This window comes from Lutra lutra, chromosome 9, assembly GCF_902655055.1.
Source record: "Lutra lutra chromosome 9, mLutLut1.2, whole genome shotgun sequence".
NCBI classification, from domain to species: Eukaryota; Metazoa; Chordata; class Mammalia; order Carnivora; family Mustelidae; genus Lutra; species Lutra lutra.
The window spans coordinates 64,822,484-64,838,168 of NC_062286.1; the positions used below are offsets into that span (position 1 = coordinate 64,822,484).

The window sequence follows — 15,685 nt, forward strand, 5'->3', positions numbered from 1 at the left end:
GTAGCAGTGCTGGGTATAGAGAATCATGGAATGTAAAAATCATAACTAAAATATTTGTTCTGGCTCATTCTATTGGGTACTCTCATTTCCCCCCTGAGTCATTATATACTTTCATTTTCGATATTAAAAAAATCAGTATTTTTGACATTAAAACTCAGATTTTAACAATAAAGGGGGGACCCCAAGGGATCTAAGGGAAATCTATCCTGCCCCTCCAGCCCCTTGCCAGAACAGGTCCTAGACCTGTGTGCCCTGAGGTGCTCCCAGTCACATATATGGCTATGTACATACTGGGGGCCCTCATGGACAGGCTGGATGTGGGAGGCAGCTGACTCAAGAGCAAGTATCAAAATAGTTTTGGAAATGACTGTCCAGCCCAGCACAGGCATTAGAAAAATACTCTTTGCAAAGAAAGGTGGGAAGAATGGTGTGTAGAATAGGAGATGGCATACCTGCTAGCCTCAGCTCTTTTCTCCTTGTGGTGCTGGGCCCCCAGGGTAGCCAGTCTGAAGGGGCTAGTCTGAATCTGCCCCAGAGGCTCTGGACTGAGTACTGAGCCCACATCCTGAGGCTGGGGTGGGCAGATGTGACTGGAGCCCACAGATTAGCAGGTATTTGTTCAAGGGAAGGGCCACACAAGAGCCAGGGATGCTGGATCCCAGCTCCCAGTGGGGCAGGTGGCTGGTAGCTCTGGAGTTCCTCATTTGACCGAGATAGTGCAGGCTTGAGCCTCTTCTTCCATTAGGTTCCCCAGATTCTTCTCAGAATCCTCAGAGGAGCCCAGGAAATCTTTCATGTCCTTCATCCTGCCATCTCCTGTTGTGTCCAGGTGTGGTGCAGGCACTGGTGGCCAAGTCCACGGACATGTGCAACAGGATGGCCTCTGGTGGCTCTAGGGCTATCCGCTGCCTTGCTGTGGACAGGACCAGGGCTCCCATGGCAGCTTCATGGGGCCAGCATGATTCCCAGGGTCCCTTTGGCCTGGCTCAGCTTGGGTAACTCTGGGAACCTGTAGCTGGCATGGGCGGGATCATGCAGCCTGCTAAGGTCCAGATAGGTGAGCAGCTCTGTGATGTTCTGGGCATTTAAGGAGAAGTGTTCAGATTCCGACTGGGAAAATCGGGTAAAAGACTGGACTCCGACATGTGAAGACGCAGAAGGAAATGACGCTGATGTTCTCCTTCCAGATTTGGGAATAGTGGTTCTGCGAGCACAGGCTAGGTACAGAGAAGACATGGATGACATTCAGGTTGGTGACGCAGGCCTGGTAGGTCTTCGTATAGGCCTTATAGGCCACAGTGGCAAAAGCAGCCAGTGCCATTTTGCGCAGGCAACAGTCCTTGAGGTCGGTCTTGACCTTGAACTCGGCGCTCACCTTGGGCATTGTGAACACCTTAAACTGCTCCCCAGAGGCAGTGTGCAAGGCGTGGTCGCCCTGTACGTTAGGGCCCTGCACCAGGTCCCGTGACGCCACCCAGAAGGCAGGCAGCATGAGGTCACGCACATCCTGCACGGCGGGTGCGCAGTGCGTAGGTTACACCTCCTTGCTGGCTCCTCCCACCGTGCCCGCCTTGTTCCCGCCGTTTGCACTGCCGTCGCGTAGGCAAACGTGGAGCCAGAGTGCGCGCCTCACAGAGTAGGCTGCATATCCAAGGAACGTGTCAGGAAGAAGAGGCAGCGCATAGTGCCGGAGAGGGAGTGTTCAGCCAGCAGGGCTCACTGCGGGGCTGCATGAGCATCACCATCTCACCCTCGGGGCGGGCCTGCTCCACCCGTGGTCTAAAAAAGCTAATGCTGCCGCTTCCTGCCAGAGACAGACGCAGCTCTTCCTGGTGAATGGTTGCACAGGAAAGACTGGCAGAGTGACCTCTTGAGCACCTTCGCTTAGGAGCACAGCCCCTCGGTGGCCAAGGGGTTGTTGCCGCTGAAGGATGCACTTGGCCAGCAAAGGGCTCTTGGCACTGGTAGTTGAAGAGGCCATAGCCATGACTGGTGCAAAAGGCTACAAGGCTCCCGAGGCGTCATTTGAAATGGAGCATGACGGATATGACAGCAGCTGGCAGCAGACACTGAACCAGCACAAAGGGCTGGAATCCAGAGGATGAGAGCTCAGCCACTGGTGGCCCTAGTATGTGAAGCCCTTGCGGTCCGGGAGGAGGACCACACTAGCCGTGCTGACCACCTGCTCTAGTGGTTGCTTAGCTCCAGCATCAACACGTAGCCTGCAGTGCCTATCACCACCATCTGGGCTGTGCCACAGACTCTGGGTGCAAACTGCAAGAAGGGTGACCAGTCATCTCCTACCTGTGACTGGCCAGGCTATGGACATGCTTGCAGTTCTCCTGGAAGAGGATAGCTATGCTAAGCCTCTAGTGTGGCCACAGTGCCATGGCTGGAGATGTCCTAGAACTGCACTGTGTGGTCCTCACTGCGGGTCAGCAGCAGACCTCATCACCATGGCTCCTGGACCAAGTTCTGGCCCCTGGTGACAGACCAGCTCAAGGTGCTGGAGGCTGGCTGGGAGCACTGCAACTCCTCAGAGCTTACAACATGGGCCCACGGCTTGGCGGGGACATTGGCGGAAAGGGACCAAACAGGTAAGCCAACGGGTATCTCTGTCTTAATGCTGAATACATACAGGAGAATAATTTTTCTATATTTTAATTTTTGTTTTTAAGATTTTATTTATTATATGACAGACAGAGATCACAAGCAGGCAGAGAGGCAGGCAGAGAGAGAGAGAGATGGGGAAGCAGGCTCCCCGCTGAGCAGAGAGCCCCATGCAGGGCTCGATCCCAGCACCCTAGGATCATGACCTGAGCCGAAGGCAGAGGCTTTAACCCACTGAGCCACCCAGGCGCCCCTCTATATTTTAACTATACCATTTCTCCATAGGTTATTTAGCTGCCACAAAAAAACACGCTGGGCATCCAGTGAGCATTTGGGCCTACGTCTTTATTTGACACAGAAGCTAGATACAAAGAGAGTTGGAAGAATTAAGAGTATTCAAGATGGATTCTACCTGAGCTATCCGTACTATGAGACATGGCCTAGTTCATACCAACAATAGTTGTTATATCTACCAATTTCTAAGTCATTTTCTTAGTAAAACAGTAGTTGAGGTATACCTATACCTAAAAATAGGTATGCCTATACCTAAAAATGCCTTTAATCACTTCTGTGTTAATTTGAGAGGAGAGTTTTGCAAACCAGGGAAATTTAATTTTAGGATCCCATTCAGTTAAGCCTAGAAAGAAAGGAAGGCAAATTGGAGTTTTGGGTTTTGCTTTGATACCTTATAATACAATTAGGGCTTTTAGGACCAAAGGGAAGTGATAACTACAGAAGAAAATGATGACAATTCTAGCATTCAGTAGATTAAAAGGTTTTATGTACATTACCAAACTCACTACAGTAGCTGTGGAAATAAAGGAGGGAGGAATTTACTGTTTGTGTTTTATACCGATGTCAGTAGTATTAAATGATTAAAGAATACATACACTTTCTTTTCATCATCAGTGGCTTCCTTTAAGGAAGTTTTTCAGGTAAGCATCCTAGCATGTTCTATTTTCCACTTATTTATCATTAAGTTGTCATGTTTCATTCTTTGTTTCAACTGGGTGATGTTAAGGGATTGATGGTCCAGTACATAAACAAACTGATGAGAGGAGCTAGAGAAGACACCAGGAGGCTCATGACGAAACCTTTCTTACTGACATTTCCCTTATGAACACAACATGCCTACAAGCTGTTACTGAATCAAGAGTATATCACCAAATGGAAGTTTGAAATTGACCCCCCCCCCCCGACATACACATCACAGGTGCAAAAATCCTGCATGGAGTTGACATCTGTCTACCACTTCGGTTCCTAGACTTTGTCACTAACTTCACCAATGTGCAAATATAAGTACATCTGCTTTCTAAGAAAGCTCCTATTGAATTACAAATACTACACTATAATTTCCAAGTTAGCGCAATAATCCATAAACATTAGCATTGCTCCCAAGCTATGCTGAGTATACAAAATAAATCATGAGTCACAAAATATTTGCTACAAAGCCAAACCCATCCTTCACATGAACAATTTTCAGAAATCCAGACTTATGAGCAACACTTGCTTAAAATTTTTTAGAACTTTTCCTGCCCTTTGAGACCATCCTTCAGCATCAGGTTCAGCTCCTACAATGAACGGAACACAAAGCTTAAAGATGAATAAGCCTAAATTAAGATAAATGATCAGATTTTCAGTTAATAGTTTGGAAGAGCATACTGAAGAAAATGTCATGTTACTTCATTTTCTGAGTTCCAGTGTTTGCTTTCTCGTATATCCAAACGCATACATACACAGACACAGACACAGACACACAGACACCCACTTCTTGACTTCTCTTGACTTCTCTAAAAAGGGGTTGACATTCTGGATTCACTGATTTTTCAGGGGCATAACCAAAACTTTCTCAGTCAGGAATTTTAAAAGTATATCTTCTAGGAGCTCTAGTCATTCTTATCAGATTTCCTTCTACATAGACATAGGTTCCCCTTGATAGTCAGGTTCAACGTGAACATATTTGCTATCAGGTAGATGTCAACATGTTTTAGTTTTATTTTTTAACAGCAAAACAGCCCAGATTTTCTTTGTAATTTATTCCTGGTATCAGTATCATTCCATTTTCTCCATGCTGCCCTTTTGAAGCACATTTAAATCTTCCTTAAAATATAGTGAGCACTCTTCTAGAGAATGCCTCACTTTATTTTAGTTCCTTTGATTTGCAATGCATAGCTGTAGCAATACATTTCAACATATTATTTGTTTTCATCACTGAAGCTCTTTGTTGCAAAGAGTTCTCAGAAGTTTGCTTTTTGGGATAACTTCCTAGATTATCCTGTTTCTACTCAGAACTCTTTGCCTTCTGACTGCTGTAATTTACATATAATTTAAATTGACTTCATTGTATTATATTAGGGGATGGCCAGAGAAGATTCTAGGTTTTCAAACTTCTGTGTACTTACTGCATTAAGGGAAAAAAGGGCCATTTCAAAGTAGACGCTTAAGGCCAAATGGGGGCAGGGCAGTGGAAGAATCCTGTGTGGTGTTAGCAGTGGTAGTGGAGGCACAGGGATAGGTACTGTGGCCAAGGGACATTTCATGCCTAAAAGCAAGCCCCTGATAATTTTGCAAAGAATGTCGTATTGATGCTGCTCTAAATGCTTCTTATTCTTTCTCAACTGAATTCATTTCAAGTCCAGGAGAACGGGAGATGTTGCTTTTTCTTGGGGAGCCAATCCATCATTGCCCTGAGCATGCCAGAACGGGTGCCAAGAAATGGTAGAGTTTAGATTCTACTTCTGGAAGGATGACATTAGGTAACATGTCTTATAAATCTCTCATCAGCTAGGGTAGTTAAAAAAACAAAAACAAAAACAAGAAAACAACTGTGGGAATAAATGTATTGTCCTCAGTGACAAGTGTTTTGACCACTAAACCACTTCTAAATTCTCAAGATGATACATTTATCTCTCTCTCTCTCTCTCTCTCTCTCTGTGTGTGTGTGTGTGTGTGTGTATGTATGTGTGTTTTACTGGTACTTAATGCCGTGCTGCCTGCTAATTTAGTTTCATCTACAGTCTTGGAATGATTTCTTTTCTTCCAAGATCCAAGTCATTACTGTGAATAATTAAAGAAGCAGGGCTCTACCCTCTTGGTAACATCTTTCTCCCTTGAAATAATCCCACTGGTTGACACTGTTGTGGTCATGCCTGACCCTTCACCCGGTTATAGGGTTTGTTTGCCAGCTGTCTGCCTAGTGCAGCTCTGCCCTTCCAGCACTCACTTTTCTCGCTGAAATGTTTCCTGACAACCTAAGTGTACTATTAAATGTGCATGTAGTTCCTCACCATGTTCCTCCTTTGTGCCAATTATGTATCTTGATTTAGTCTTTTGTGTCTATTTTTTCCTGACTTACACAGACTTTTTTTCTCCAGCAAAACCGAATCTGTACAGCAGTAGCTAGTGTCCTGTCCAGAATGTTCTCTCCCCTTTCTTTCAAGGTGTGAGTTTAGTGCCAGACTTTTCCTTTTCCATCCTGTGTAGACATTCTGTGACACCTATTGTCTCCATTATTTCTAGAAGATGCCCAATAAATATTTACAGAATTGAAATATGTCTTTCTTTCATTAACATATAAGCTCCTTGGGGACAGGGACTGTGCCTTAGTGCCCCTTGCGTTAGTGCGTGTGGCATTAGGCATTTTAAGACTTGTTTTTTGGTACACAGATTTTTTTTGATAAGTTTGAGAAACTATTTTGCTTGAGTTTTTTTGTTTTTGTTTTTTAAGAAAGGTCAGATTTTTGATTTGTCCAAATCTTGTAAGTCTTCTATTTTAGATAGTAATTCCTCAGGGGGACTCAGTTATTTCCCTACTATGTCACTGTCCAATGTCTGGTTCCTATAAGCTTTCCTGTGTATGTATCTTCTAGGGGCAAAACAAGCCCTTGTCCAGTCTTCTACTCTGTAGAAATAACTGAAAGGGCAGTAATGTGGCATTTGTTAGATTTTAAAAATGGAAGGAAGGGGAGGCTTTTAATTGTATGGGAAATTTAATTAGATTTAGACTAATTAAATTCATTTTTTATATTAACATGTTCACAAATATTATTGCATCTCGTTAGATTTCATTCTTCCAGCCTTACTGAACAATATTCAGTAGTAGTTTCAGATTACAATAAGTTCATTATGAAGATAAGGTGGAATTAGTGTAGGAAGCTCAGCTGGTTGAAGGGGTCTGTACTTTAATTACTGCAGAGGGTGTGCATATTAATTACAACACAAGTGATATTTACTGTACCTCAGGAACATATGACAGGGTAGAGATACTGACAGCACCAGCTAATAAACTCAGTATGATAATGAGGAGAAAAGACCATAAAAATAGAAGGAAATAAAATTATTCATAAAGTATATTGATCCCAAAGTAAAGACATTAAGCTCTGATGAAGGGCAACAAAAGGGAAGCTCCTCACTTTATCAAACAAATAACCAAAGTAGAGAAATGTTAGCAGGGAGACAGATTGTGATTATACTGGTCACATGGTCGCACTCCAGAGAGTACACGGGAGCCATAACACAGGAGATTTTTAATAAATCAGCAGAAAGCCATACTGTCACCTACAGGAACCGAGGTCGCCGTGGCTAAGGACAGCTCCACAGAGAAGTCGAATGTGTCATGGTGTAAACTGGAAGGAACCACAGGCACACAAAATTTGGTACAAGAGCCATGGTCCCCTCTGAAAAAACTGAGGATGCGCCTAAGAATCCTGTGAGAATTACTCTCAATAGCAACCTGAGGGCCCTCATCCACTTTTCCCTGTCCTTAGAAATCACCAACTCTGATTTTGAGATGGTAAAAGGGAAGAGTTGGGGGTTGGTTGGAAAATTTTTCCCAGTAAATGCTCAATTATGCCATGATCCTGTCTGAGTCTACACAGCCCAAAGGAAAGTTTGAATTTTGGCCTACAGTGATTAAAGCTGAGATTTGCTTTCTTTTCACATGGGCCTTCCAAAGAAATGGTCATTTCTTAAAACAATTATTAAATCAACTACCAACATTTACAAACAAGCTCATTTTAGGGGAAAAAAAAATGGCTAAAGTGCTAACTCTTAATTTACATCAAATAATTAACTATAGCCCAGTTTCTGCTAAGTATTTGTAATTTTCGAGTTTATTAGTCAAAATCTGCCACAAATTGTGCTTGTAGTTGAGTTATTATTGATAGAAAGTATATCAGTTACCTATTTATTTTAACACATGGAATAATGATGTTGACCAAACTCCTAAGATTACTCTAAGTTAATTTTGTGAGGAAAACATTCTACTGTAGGTATATATATGAATGGTGATTTTAATATATATTGGAAATATATGATATATATTTGTACATATGAACTTGAATCTGTATGTAATAGAATATGCAGTTCTGGTTAAACCACCTCAAAAAAATAATAGCAAACTTAGAGAAAATGGAAAGAAGGGCATATGTAGGGCAGTGTCTAATCTGAGCCTGCATTTTGGTGACACAAACAGAAAACAAAAGTAGAGATTGTTCATTTTGGCTGAAATCTATAAATTCATCAATTGGAAGGATTGGACTTCGAATTACAGAATGAAATTATGGGAAATCTCACTTTGTAACTTGGGCAAGACAAATAAGATGAATAATCAACTCACTCAATTCTGAATTACTTTGATTTACGCATCCTGGAGCAGAAGTGAAGCTAGTTCTGGACACCATCATGAAATGGGGGTGCCATGTCTGTTTTCCTGTACGTCTATCTCCCCTTTTCAGTGCCTTACTCTAACCCAGTATTCCACTGTTTTCATGCTCGGCTTTCTTTCCTTTGGTGGAGGGGCTGAGAGGTGATTTCACTCATATTAAGGTGAAATATTTCCAGGAGTATTTTTATTTTAAGAGGACAATGTTTCACGTAAGCTTATGTTACAGCTTGACTATTAAATGAGGTATTTCTGTGTAAGTAGAGATCTACCTGAAATGACTCAAATGTATCAAGTAGTTATAAACATGACCCACATGAAAGGCCAGGCATACTCAGAATGTGGGAAGAAGAGGTGGTACTTCAAGTTTTATGATTGGTATTGTTGCAGACTGTATTATTTTCCCTAATATATGTACAGTATTTAAAATGTTAAGACACAAGGCTATAGCATTGTATGGTACCAGGGACATGGTAGGTAGGTGTTTGTTAGATATTTACTGAATGAACGAATAAACAAATGATTCATTTACTGAACAAATCAATAAATGATTGAAGGAGTCCACCTCAGGGGTTGTTTCATCAGTCCTTGAAAATTACTGGTGGTATTTCTGTTGTACCTGGTGAACTGAGTGCCCTTTGTAACCCTGGCATTTGGCTTTGTGTGCTAGCAGTCCCTAAGCACCGCCTGAAATCTGAGTGCGGCCAGAGTGGGTTACCACTGTCGAATGGCTCCACCCTTGCTCTGTGTTTGGATGTAAAGAATATAGGTGATAATGGGTTGAAATCTGGAGCATGAAGTCATCAGTACTTTATCCCTTGGAAGAGATTTGATGGTAAATATGAATACCTTTAGGGGACTTTCATTTATCAATATGCTGATACATGTTTTTTTTTCCCCAAAATATCCTGATACTTGGAAACAGAAGAATGGTTCTAGGTGCATACCAATTATACGTAGAGATGGGAAATTCCAAGCCTATTGACCCCTCCCAGCTTGGATTTAGACTGAGTTATTTATTAGTATTAAAGAATCAGACGGGCTCCTGGGTGGCTCAGTTGGTTGGGCGACTGCCTTCGGCTCAGGTCATGATCCTGGAGTCCTGGGATGGAGTCCCACATCGGGCTCCCTGCTTGGCAGGGAGTCTGCTTCTCCCTCTGACCCTCCCCCTTCTCATACTTTCTCTCTCTCTCAAATAAATAAATAAAATCTTAAAAAAAAAAAAAGAATCAGAGCACGAAAGAGGCACAATAGAGGGAAATACTTAAAATTTAGCAAAGTGTAGTTCTGATTTTCTACCGGTGTTTCATGGGTTTCTGATAGGGGTTTACTTTTCTTTGTCAGATCTTTAAATTATTCCTATTACTATTTTTTTGTTTCTGGCCCCTCTCACAAGGGTCCTGCTGTCCTTAGGGCATCTCCTGTGCCCTTAGCTCCTTCCCTTACCTCAGACGTGCTGCTTCAATGATCTATAGCTCATTGTGTATTATTTTTCATCCTCCTCCCATTGAATTTGGTTCTGATATTTGTTTCTGCAAATATTACTTTCTCTTTTCTACGTCTCTACTTTAATGGCTAATTGTTTTGGAATTTGACATTCTGAAACAGTTCTTCTCTTTTCCAGCAAAGGAAGAGTTGAGTTTGTTGAGAAACAATTTGGGGACATCTATCAATGTTGACTTAAGCAAGAAAGGTAGTTCTTAGCTTCCTTTATTTCTTCTTTGAGTAACAAGGAGGCAAAGACTATCAGATCTAGTTATTAAATAGACATGAATTCTAGACACGCTGTAGAAAGCAGAGGATTTAGGAATTACAGTATCAGTGAGATAAAATAGGAATTAGAGTATCAGTGAGACAAATAGGTTATATCACCTAACGATTGGGGTAACTAGCCTATAACATCAATTAAGGAATTTATTATTTTTACATTTGGAATATATATATGGGCAATCTTGTTTCCCTTTGTTGGTTGAAAATAAAAACTTAAGGTTAAACAAAATAGATAACACTTAAAAATATATTATACTTGACCTAATATGCTTTGTAATTTCTGCAGTCACAGCCAGCCACAAAATTCTTGTTTCAACTACACAAAAAATCTTGTCAATTGTTGTTACAGAATGTCCCCAAAGCATTTGAACTTAGTGCAAAGTTTAATTTCTTTAAGCACCTCAAGCTCCAAGTAATTTCATAAATTAAAGCTTTAAAAGGTTAAGTTTCTGCTGTAAACAAATTTATGTTTATGTACGTTGATAATTAGAAAGAAGTATTTTGTGAAAATCTGAGGAAGTAAGATTGAATAGATAATTAAAAATTGCAACATTCGAATCAATAAAAAAGATGGATATGATTGTTCTTGCCATTCTATTTCTTGGACCTTGTAAATCTTCATAAATCCCTTTCCTCCCCCCCCTCCTTTTTTTAAGATCATGTTGTATATTCATTACCACAAAGTGAAAGTCATGGTTAAGATTTTCTGTAAGTCTTAGACTGTGTAGCTCCAAAGAGTGTGTTAAAATAGCAATTCATTGAGAAACCTCAAAAGTGCATCTTAGAGTAGTATTAACAGGAATAAAAGAACAGAAAAAACAACCTGTGATGGAAAATCACAAATCTCTTAGAAATTGTCAAATTGATCAGCATCACTAAGAACTATTGAGAAGACCAGAGGTCTGGGCTTGTTCTTTGATTTAACAACAAATATCAAAACAAAAATGTTTGATTTCTTTTGGGAAAGATCATTTTTTTCCGTTACCTTTTCTGAAACAATCCTCACCCTCTGTTCCCTCATTCCTGTTACAATTAGTCATTACCTACTGTTGCTTATAATTTGTTGGCAGTCTCTAACTGCAATCTGTTGCTTTGTGACAGATCAATTCTTTTAGCCTACAGACTCATTCTTGAATTCAGCCAAAATAAAAAAAAAACCCATATATATATATATATATATATATATATATATATATATATGTAAAAGCCGAAGTCACATTGCTCTGGCTAATGTGGCAGATCATTCTTTTAGAGGGTGCTCTTAAAGGGAGACCATTCAAGAACCCTGCATGTATATAAAGGGAGTGAATGACATTAAGTGACTCCCCTATGGGGCTCAGGTTCAGAGTCCATATGTATCGACTGTGGAATTCGAAGTATGTTCATTTACTATCGTCATTTTGAAAGGAGACAATTTCAGAGCAATATTTTAGTTAGAGGAGTTGCTTCTGAGCCTACTGAAGAGAATTTGTAGAAATCCTGTTGTTTATACCCACACACATATAGATGTATACACACACCACCGAGTTTAAATAATCCCAGTAAGATTCATATTGCTCAAGTTTTTCAGCAAAAGAAATTATAGTTTTCTTGCAATCAATTTAACAGTCAGAGCTTTGGTGTAGCAAAATATATGCTTCGTAGCCCTTCAAAATTTACGCAGTTTGTACATATAGATACATGCTGTATATATTTTGAAGTGATACGTATGTTGAAATTTTTCCTCACTTAAAACCATGCTGCATAATTGATTGGAAGAGTTACTCTCATCACAGTCTATTTTTTGCAGCAAAGCAGAGGCTATTTGAGATGCTTGTGGTTTTTTTTTTTTTCTTAAATGCTTTACTTTATTGCAAGGAAAGGAAAAACTAGTCATTATATAGCAAGATATTATTCATCGTTGGTTTGTTTTATACAAGGCTGAATTAAGTAACATGGCTACATAACAAGATAAATATATTAAAAAACATTTTCTCCATTAACTTTTGGTGTCACTGTTGTCTGACTCAGTGAGACCCTCTTTGGTGAAACACACACACACACACACACACACACATTCACATGCTCACTGACATTTTAAAAATATGTAATCCCTTGAGTTTGCTACTTTACAGACCCAAGGAACAGCTTGCTTCTCAACATTTCTATATAATAAGGTCGCCTCAATCACAAGGCCACAGCTGCTAAATTAAGAAAATTGGTGGGCTATTGAGGAAAATACTATTGAACCAAAAGGCAGATGTTTCACTGTATGTTCTACATTGGTGAAACACCCTCAATCTGTCAGCATGCATTTTCTAAAAGCATAAACTAGCCACTGTCTTGGTTCTGTTTTCATGTTGAATTTGTCAAGGGCCCCTCTTGTTTGGCTCCTGGAAAACTACCAACTTTTCTTACTCTAAAAAGAAGACAAGGTGCTCATTCATGAGAAATTACTCTAATCACGTGAGAAGTACCTCAAAAAATCTTCAAGCTCGGTTTAGAAGGAGGCTCTAGGCATTATGGTCATTATGCAACGTTCCAGATGAAACCATGACAGCTGACGCAGATTTTAAACGGTGGATCAATACACAGGCTACTACATAGCATAGGCAAGATTAGGTTGCAACATGCTTGCATTTTTAGTCTAATCATTCTTTTCACCAATTCCCTTTATGAAGAAAGGGAGGAGTCCTTAAACATACAGATATGGAAATTAAGAACTGAAGATGTTACTTCAAGTAACCAAGGGATATCGAAAGCCACAGCTTTTCTATACTTTGTTTTGCATCATTTGGTTGCATTTAACTGCATTTGTAATCATTTAGGATAATCTTTGTCAAAAATTATGAGAATTTTCGTTACAATTAATTTTTCTACAGTTTTATAATTTCTACAGACTTAAGACTAGAAAAAATTACGTGAATGCACTAATTCATTGTAACATGTCAGATTAAAGTTTACTTTTAACATGACATCATTGTACTTAGATTCTGAAGACTATCAAATTATTTGGATTATTCTAGATTTGAATAAATAGCAGAAAACACACAGAAACGAATTCAAACATATTCCTTTGTTCTGGAAAATTACTACATATGCCTCTAGCTGCCTAGTATCTGAGGTTCTGTAAAAGGAGATTTTTTTTTTTTTTGCCCTCCCAGTGTGTTTTATCCACCATTTAAAAACACATTTGAAATATATTGCAATTGCGTGAGAAGTGACATAAATACATTTGGTGATTAATATTTATTTGATCAACTGTGAGTGCAACAATATGACTTCTAATTTGAAACCACACAAGCTTCCTTTTCAGCAATCCTGCCTTTCAAAGCCTTTCATTTGCTATATCACAGGCTGATCTTGGAAAGAGAATCTGTTCGATGTACTTTTCCCTACTCCTTTTCCAACTTGAAACAGGAGAGTGGGCATTGAGCCGCATTTCCAGGTGTGCCATATTGGACCCTGTCAAGTGTGCAAAGGGCTGCGGAAACTCTTCGACTCTTGGCCTGTGGGTGATTCCTGAGAGGTTGGCCTGCTAAAACACATTCCAGGTTCTATGTATTTGAAGGTCTGTACATACATTATCTGCTACGTATAAACATGCTCACACACATTTTGTAAAATGGCAGAGTGGATGTCTGGAGAACATCTCCCAACATTAAGCAGAGAGCCTGTTCTATTTCGTATTATTATTCCTATTGTTTTATCTCTGTCCCCTGTGCGCGTGGTGCCTTTTGTGACACTTCAGCTGTGATGAGATGGGCGGGTGAGCCGTTTCCTCCAGAACTGGAGCCAGCTGGTTTGGAAGACTGGCAAACCCTCAACTCTCCCTCCATCCACCACGCTAGAGATTGACTTTATTATCTGCCGGAGCTCCATGCCATGCCCAGTTTCCAGGGGCCCAGGATGCAAGCACGGAGCACAGGCCGATTTGCTGTTGTGTGTATTTTCATTTAGGCGTAACCTCAGGAATTGCCTTTTCACAACAACTACAGAAAAAAGTGAGGGTCATCCACTTCTAATGCTGGAAACCCTGTGATAATCTGTTCCATGCATTCAAATGAAAATATGACTTCTTGGCAGAGACTAGCATTATAATGTAAAATCCCATATGCTGTTATACAGTATGTTGCAATCTGTTTTACGGCTGCCTCTATTCTAACGAGTGAATACTGCCAATAAAGCAATTGAAGATAACACTAATTGCTTATTTCTGTGATCCATAATTTTTATGGCTGCCTTATAGCTCTTTAGTCAAATAGATGCTTTTTGGCCTTTAAGATCTAGAACTCGTGTACTGTAGCAATTGAAACTGGAAATGTACATGCTGGCCTGAGAGGCTTTTCTGTACTTGGTGAAGAGGAGGCAGCATTAGAATAATGGAAAGATGTGGAAGAAAATGGAAGTCTTAAGTTGGCTCTAACAGGTAACCACTAGATTTTATTAATATTTAGGTAACTTTAAGGAAATACGTTAAGTGCAGGGCTGTGGATGACACTAAATGAGGTCGTCAGGCGTTGTTAGGCCTCGTGTCTTATGGGGCCTGGTCGACACAAAGGGGACCATGGAAGACGTCATGGTTATGTGAACACGGCTGGTTGGAGACAAGGCTCCTGGGTTTCCTACGTATTGGCAATATGACTGTGTGATCTTGAGACAGCGATTCAACTTTTCTGAGTTTAGGCTCCTCTCAGAAACGCCGTGATGACTAAGAGGATGGGAATATACTACTGAGTGGAAAGTACTGGCCTCATGTAAGGGATTGTGCTGGATCCCTCTTTGGGGCCATCATGACATGTTTTTTTGTGAACACACACAGAGAAATCCTAAACTATGCAGCATTTGTCCAAGAATGTACCCAGCTCTTTGTTTTTCAGAGTGGATCCTGTGGACCAGGAGCCCTGGCCTCACCTGGGAGTTTGGTTAGAAATGCACAATCACTGGCCCACCCCAAGCCTGCTGCTAAGACTCCTTCTTGTATCAGAATCCCGATGTGATGAGTATGCACAGTGAAGACTGAGAAACCCTGACAGAGTCAGCCTGCCTTGTGGATGAGCAGGATGTGATTCATCAAGGTGAAGCGATTCACAAGAGGCCATGCAGTGTGTTCAGAGCTAAGCCAGGATGAGAGAGCCCAGGGCTTCTGACTCTCTTTAATTCATGCTGCCTCCACCTTACAATAAGCAATGGTTAATTTCATTGTGTGACAGATTTCAGGTTAACTGCATAGGCTCAAAAGTGGACAACATATTTGCAGCTTAAAATAATGTACTATATGGTGACTAACATAACATAATAAAATAAAAAATAACAATAAAAAATAAAATAAGGTAAGTCAGAAAAGCCATCGGTTTCTGCTTTACTTGGTCAGATGGTGAAAATAAAAATCAAAGCAAATAATAGGTTGTGTTACTGAGCTTAAATTATGTATGAAGAGTGTCTAGAATATCCAAAGATTTCTACTTATGAAGTTCTGTAGATACGTTCACAAATTCTCAAATCAAAGAATTTAAGAATATGCTCTGAAATTCAGATAAAATACATGTGCAAAGGTCACAGGGTCCTAGTATTCCATTTTTCTATTTGTATCCAACTTTCTAGCTACTATAATCTCTTGAATAGGAAAAAGAGGTAGTTATGTTTAAATAAGTATTTATTTCT

At 40.4% G+C, this 15,685-nt stretch overlaps 1 pseudogene; it reads right to left on the reverse strand.

Moving 5' to 3' along the window:
- Positions 1-700: 700 nt before the first annotated feature.
- LOC125109818 (lethal(2) giant larvae protein homolog 1-like) overlaps positions 701-15,685 on the reverse strand; it is an 18,612-nt pseudogene continuing 3,627 nt past the window's right edge.